Consider the following 7,411-nt stretch of genomic DNA (forward strand, 5'->3'; position numbering starts at 1 on the left):
AGGACGACGGTTCAATCCCGCGTCCGGTCATCCTGATTTAGGTTTTCCGTGATTTCCCTAAATCACTCCAGGCAAATGCCGGGATGGTTCCTCTGAAAGGGCACGGCCGACTTCCTTCCCTAATCCGATGAGACCGATGACCACGCTGTCTGGTCTCCTTCCCCAAAACCAACCAACCAACCTTAACACTCCCAACGTGTTCTTCCTTTTTCCTCCTGTGGCTACCAAAACATGAACACAGTGCATCATAAAAACAGTTTCATATTGCTTACGTTGCTTCTTACATTAGCTGCTGCAATCTCTTCCACAGTAAAGTGCATGCAACTAAAATGTGCCATGCTGACACTAGAATGTCACAAGAAACCTGCTCACGCTGCAGAAGAATACACACCTCACGCTGGAGAAGAACATACATATAGGGGCGTGGATGTGCTACACGAAGATGTGTTAATAGTACTGATGGAACGTTAAGTGTATCACTAGTTAGTGTACTGAGTGGTATTGAAGACTAGTAAGTTTATTCTCATTAAATCTAAGCTCTGTGTTGTTTACTAACCTGTATACGGCCGGTAAGCAGCCATCCTCATAAACAAATCGTCTACGCGTAGCCTGTAAACTTACTACGTCTACATTATTACGATAAAAACAGTGCTAGTCATCCATATAATACGAAACTAATGAGCAACTGTTAAGCACAAATACGAGGGTTGTCCAGAAAGTAAGTTCCGATCGGTCGCGAAATGGAAACCACAGCGAAAACCAGAAACGTTTTATTTGCAACAGTTAGGTACACCTTCCACCTGCTTCTCTACATAGTCGCCGCTCCAACTTAGAGTGTTGTCTTAGTGTTGTACCAACTTCCCAATATCCTCGTCATAGAAAGCAGCCGCCTGTGTTTTCGCCCAGTTATCTGCACTGGTCTGCAGCTCGTTGTCTGTGGAAAAATTTTGTCCATGGCCAGCGGTTCTTGTGAGCAGAGATGAGACTCAGGGGGAGAGAATTACGGGCTGTATTGTGTGTGATCAAACACTTCTCATCGGAAACGCTGCAGGAGCGCCTCCACTGCCCCTGCAGTGTGCGGCCGAGAATTGGCATGAAGAAGAACTGCTCGACAGTTGTGTTATGTGGGCTGCATGACACAGGCGGAATCTCTAACCGGGCCCTCATACTTGGCGGGAGACGCCATTCCCTAAGCATCTTCACCTGCGCACTGTTCACTCAAAGCTGAAAAGAGCAAAGCGACACTATCGACGGACATACTAGAGACACTGCCTAACACATCTGTGCAAAGCTTTACCGGATTTTCCCAGTGGTTTCCATTTCGAACCGATCAGAACTTAAGTTCTAGACAACCCTCGTATCTTTCTGCCTTTGATATTTTTCGTTCAGCAATGATCAGCGAAGGATTAATAGCCTCGTGGTCATTGATCTGTGTCTCCAGGTTAACTGAACGAAAAATTACAATTTTTCATGGAGAAACCAAAGTCAAATGAATTAAAATGAGAGGGCTCACCGTATCGTAGCCGTCTGGTTCCTCCAGTTGTTCACTCCAGAGTGTACTCATCCCTGCTACACCAACTGCCACACGTGTGTGGATTTCTAGGAGGATATCTCCCGCAGTAATACTTCACACGGTACGTTTGCTGTAACCAAATATAGTAATTTCTTATTGCTGCAACGCATAAGAAAAAATATGAACTAAGATAGCAAACTGAATCCCTGGATTATAATACATGTATTTCCGAACTGAATTTTATGGAGCGGGGGGAAATCCTAGGAAGACCGAATGGCAATCAGTGTCTCTCGCATTTCTGAGAGTGCTGCCTAAACTACCCCCCCCCCTTCCCATTATCCGTGGACCTGTGGACCTTGCCGTTGGTGGGGAGGCTTGCGTGCCTGAGCGATACAGATAGCCGTGCCGTAGGTGCAACTACAACGGAGGGGTATCAGTCTGGATGATTGACTGATCTGGCCTTTCAATATTAACCAAAACGGCATTACTGTGCTGGTACTGCGAACGGCTGAAACCAAGGGGAAATTATAGCCGTGATTTTTCCCAAGGGCATCCGGCTGTACTGTATGGTTAAATGATGATGGCGTCCTCTTGGGTAAAATATTCCGGAGGTAAAACAGTCCCGCATTTGGATCTCTCGGCGGGGACCAATCAGGAGGACGTAGTTATCAGGAGAAAGAATCTACGCATCGGAGCTTGGAATGTCAGATCCCTTAATCGGGCATGTAGGTTAGAAAATTTAAAAAGGCAAATGGATAGGTTAAAGTTAGATATCTTGTCAATTAGTGAAGTTCGGTGACAGGAGGAACAAGACTTTTGGTCAGGTGAATACAGGGTTGTTGTTGTGGTCTTCAGTCCAGAGACTGCTTTGATACAGCTCTCCATGCTACTCTATCCTGTGCAAGCTTCTTCATCTCCCAGTACATACTGCAACCTACATCCTTCAAAATTTGTTTAGTGTATTCATCTCTTGGTCTCCCTCTACTGTTTTTACCCTCCATGCTGCCCCCCAATGCTAAATTGGTGATCCCTTGATGACTCAGAATATGCCCTACCAACCGATCCCTTCTTCTAGTCAAGTTGTGCCACAAACTCCTCTTCTCCCCAATTCTATTCAATAACTCCTCATTAGTTATGTGATCTAACCATCTAATGTTCAACATTCTTCTGTAGCGCCACATTTCGAAAGCTTCTATTCTCTTCTTGTCTAAACTATTTATCGTCCACGTTTCACTTCCATACATGGCTACACTCCATACAAATACTTTCAGAAACGACTTCCTGGCACTTAAATCTATACTCGATGTTAACAAATTTCTCTTCTTCAGAAACTCTTTCCTTACCATTGCCAGTCTACATTTTATATCTCTCTACTTCGACCCTCATCAGTTATTTTGCACCCCAAATAGAAAAACTCATTTACTACTTTAAGCATCTCATTTCCTAATCTAATTCCAGCGGCATCACCAGATTTAATTCGACTACATTCCATTATCCTCGTTTTGCTTTTATTGATGTTCATCTTGTATAATACAGGGTTATAAATACAAAATCAAATAGGGGTAATGCCTGAGTAGATTTAATAATGAAAAAATAATTAAAGCGCGTGTAAGCTACTACGAACAGCATGATGATGATGTCCCGTGCTTCTTGACAGAGCGTAGACCCGCACAGCCGTACTAGGCAAGGTCTTAATGAAGGTGGTTTGCCGTTGCCTTCCTCAGACCGTAATGGGGGTGAATGATGATGGTGAAGACGACCCCGCCGGGAATCGAACCAGGGACCCCGCGCTCGGAAAGCCAGAACGCTACCGCGAGACCACGAGTTGCGGACACGAACAGCATAGTGAACGCATTATTGTAGCCAAGATAGACACGAAGACCTCGCTTGCCACTGTAGTACAAGTTTATATGCCAGCTAGCTCCTCAGATGACGAAGAGATTGAAGAAATGTATGATGAGATAAAAGAAATCATTCAGATAGTGAGGGGAGACGAAAATTTAATAGTCATGGGTGACTGGAATTCTATAGGAGGAAAAGGAAGAGAAGGAAAAGCAGTAGGTGAATATGGAAAGGGGGTAAAGAATGAAAGAGGAAGCCGCTTGGTAGAATTTTGCACAGAGCATAACTTAATCATAGCTAAAACTTGGTTTAAGAATCATGAAAGAAGGTTGTATACGTGGAAGAGGCCTGGAGATACTAAAAGGTATCAGATAGATTATATAATGGTAAGTCAGAGATTTAGGACCCCCCCCCAGCGGGCAGGCCGTTCGCCGGGTGCCGGTCTTTCTTTGCCGCCACTTCAGCGAAATGCAGTCGATGAGGATGATAGGAAGAAGATGAAGAAAGCACAACACCCAGTTCCTGGGCGGAGAAAATTCCTCGACCCAGCCGAGAATCGAACCCAGGTCCAGAGTATTGACAAACCGTCACCCTGACCGTTCAGCTAACGGGGGCGGACATTCAGACAGATTATATAACGGTAAGACAGATATTCAGGAACCAGGTTTTAAACTGTAAGACTCTTCCAGGGGCAGATGTGGACTCTGACCACAATTTACTGGTTATGAATTGTAGACTAAAGCTGAAGAAACTGCAAAAAGGTAGGAATTTAAGGAGATGGGAATTGGATAACCTGAAAGAATCAAAGATTGTACAGAGTTTCAGAGGTGGCATTAGGGAACAACTGACAAATTCAGGGGAAAGAAATACATTAGAAGAAGAATGGGTAGCTTTGAGAGATGAAATAGTCAAGGCAGCAGAGGATCAAGTAGGTAAAAACATGAGGGCTAATAGAAAGCCTTGGGTAACAGAAGAAATATTGAATTTAATTGATGAAAGGAGAAAATATAAAAATGCAGTAAATGAAGAACGCAAAAAGGAATACAAACGTCTCAAAAATGAGATCGACAGGAAGTGCAAAATGGCTAAGCAGGGATGGCTAGAGGACAAATATAAGGATGTAGAAGGTTATCTCACTAGGGGTAAGATAGATACTGCCTACAGGAAAATTAAAGAGACTTTTGGAGAAAAGAGAACCACTTGTATGAATATCAAGAGCTCAGATGGAAAACCAGTTCTGAGCAAAGAAGGGAAAGCAGAAAGGTCGAAGGAGTACACAGAGGATCTATACAAGGGCGATGTACTTGAGGGAAGTATTATGGAAATGGAAGAGGACTTAGATGAAGATGAAATGGGAGATACTATCCTGCGTGAAGAGTTTGACAGAGCACTGAAAGACCTGAGTCGAAACAAGGCACCGGAGATGACAACATTCCATTAGAACTACTGATAGCCTTGGGAGAGCCAGCCTGACAAAACTCTACCATCTGGTGATCAAAATGTATGAGACAGGCGAAATACCCTTCGACTTCAAGAACAATAATTCCAATCCCAAAGAAAGGAGGTGTTGACAGGTGTAAAAATTACAGAACTATCAGTTTAATGAGACGCCGTTGGAAAATACTAACATAAATTATTTACAGACGAATAGAAAAACTGGTAGAAGCCTACCTTGGGGATGATCAGATTTGACTCTGTAGAAATATTGAAGCACGTGTGGCAATACTGATCCTACGACTTATCTTGGAAGAAAGATTAAGGAAAGGTAAACCTACGTTTCTAAAATATGTAGACTTAGAGAAAGCTTTTGACAATGTTCACTGGAATACTCTCACTCAAATTCTGAAGGTGGCAGGGGTCAAATGCAGGGAACGGAAGGCTATTTACAATTTGTACAGAAACCAGACGGCAGTTGCATGAAATGGAAGCAGTGGTTGGAAAGGGAGTGAGACAGGATTGTAGCCTAATCCCAATGTTATTCAATCTGTATACTGAGCAAGCAGTCCAGAAAACAAAAGAAAAATTTGGAGTAGGAACTAAAATCCATGGAGAAGAAATAAAAACTTTGAGGTTTTCCGGTGTTATTGTAATTCTGTCAGAGACAGCAAAGGAGCTGTAAGAGCAGTTGAACGGATTGGACAGTGTGTTGAAAGAAGGATATAAGATGAACATCAACAGAAGCAAAAAGAGGATAATGGAATGTAGTAGAATTAAGTCAGGTGATGCTGAGGGAATTAGATTAGAAAATTGGACATTTAAAAGTAGTAGATGAGTTTTGCTACTTGGGGAGCAAAACTGATGATGGTCGAAGTAGAGAGGATATAAAATATACACTGTCAATGGGAAGGAAAGAGTTTCTGAAGAGAAATTTGGCCCATTGTCTTCGAATGTAGCATTGCCAGAAAGACCGTCAGTAATTTCGTGAGACTGCCGATAATTTTGTATATTGCAGAATATCCAGGATTCCGTTAGCAGATTGTTATTCCACAGTTGTCAACCACTTGACCACGAGCTCGAGTGAGCTCACTCTGCACATATTGCACAATGTCCAGGGCGTCACAAAGTTGAATAACAGCAGCTTCCATTAAAGTGATGACTTTTGACACCACGGAAAAGCTGGCGTTGATGTTTCCAAACATGGTATCTGTAAAGACCTCTTTCGCGTTTACGATAGCACTTGATTCATTACTATCAAGCTCTGAAATGATTGTCTTTATTTTGGTGTAATTGGTGCAGTGCAGTAGTTCTCGGCAGCATTAAGCCAACAACTCCATTCTACAAGAATAGGCGAGGGAGGAAGCAGTGAAAGAGCTTATTCGTTGAATTTCTGCACCCGTAGCGGTGCTTCCACATGGTTATGTGACGTACACTTTATCGGGGTAGGGAGTATGAAGCAAACTGTCTGATTCAGCCATGTACAGAGTGACAATTATTGAACTTTACGAAATAAATCGTCATAACTTCTGAACGGTTTGCGTTCAAACTGTACGGTTGACTGCGGAACATGATGGCATGATGGGAATTAGTATACGTACGTATGGTTTGGTTTAGCGACGAAGCTCACTTTGATTTGGATGTTTGTCAATAAGCAAAACTGGTGAATTTAGGGGTCTGAAAATACGCATTTCGCGATCGAGAAGTCTCTTCACCCTCAACTGGTGGCTGTGTGGTTGTCCAGTCACGGAATAATCGATGCAATGTTCCTTGATGGCACAGTGACTACCGCAGGGTAAGTGAAGGTTTTGGAAGATGATTTCATTCCCATTATCCAAAGGGACCCCGTTTTCGACATGATGTGGTTCGTGCAAGGCGGAGTTCGACCCCATCGAAGCAGGAGAGTGATGTGCCGGAGGAGCACATTGGGAACCGCATTCTGGCTCTGGGGTACCCAGAGGCCACTGGCATGGGCCTCGATTGCCCGTCATATTCTCCGGATCTGAACAAATGCGACTCCTTTTTGTTGGGCTATATTAAAGACAATGTGTACACAAATAACCCCAAAAACCATTGCTGAGTTGAAAAACAGTTATTCAGGAGGTCATCGACAGCCTCGATGTTCCGATACTTCGGCGGGTCATGCAGGATTTCGCTATTCGTTTGCGCCACGTCATCGCCAAAGATGGCAGACATATCATACATGTCATAACCTAAATCCAAGTATCTTTAGAGATGTCTACATTTTGAAAATAGTTTGTGCACGCTGTAGTTTGTACCTAACTTACTAAAAAAACACAATCTCTTACTGGCAGCCAAACGTTGTCTCTGTTCACACCAGTCTAATACATGTTAAGACTGTGGTTCACACCATCCGCACACAGTAGCTTCATAGAGTTGTCAAACAAAATGGCATTTGTCGAATTATTTACTCTCTCCGAGAGCTCCACACGTTTGGAGGAACATTTCTCCAGACCCGCCTAGTTTTAGAACACCGCCAACAACATTGTAACGCCAAATTGGTGGTTTCGTCTATGGGCAACCAAACCCTTTGGTCAATAACACTGATTCTTATTTTGTTGAGCACGTTCTCGTAGCACACGGATAAGTACTTCTTTCTCA

This window comes from Schistocerca nitens, chromosome 1, assembly GCF_023898315.1.
Source record: "Schistocerca nitens isolate TAMUIC-IGC-003100 chromosome 1, iqSchNite1.1, whole genome shotgun sequence".
Taxonomy (NCBI): Eukaryota; Metazoa; Arthropoda; class Insecta; order Orthoptera; family Acrididae; genus Schistocerca; species Schistocerca nitens.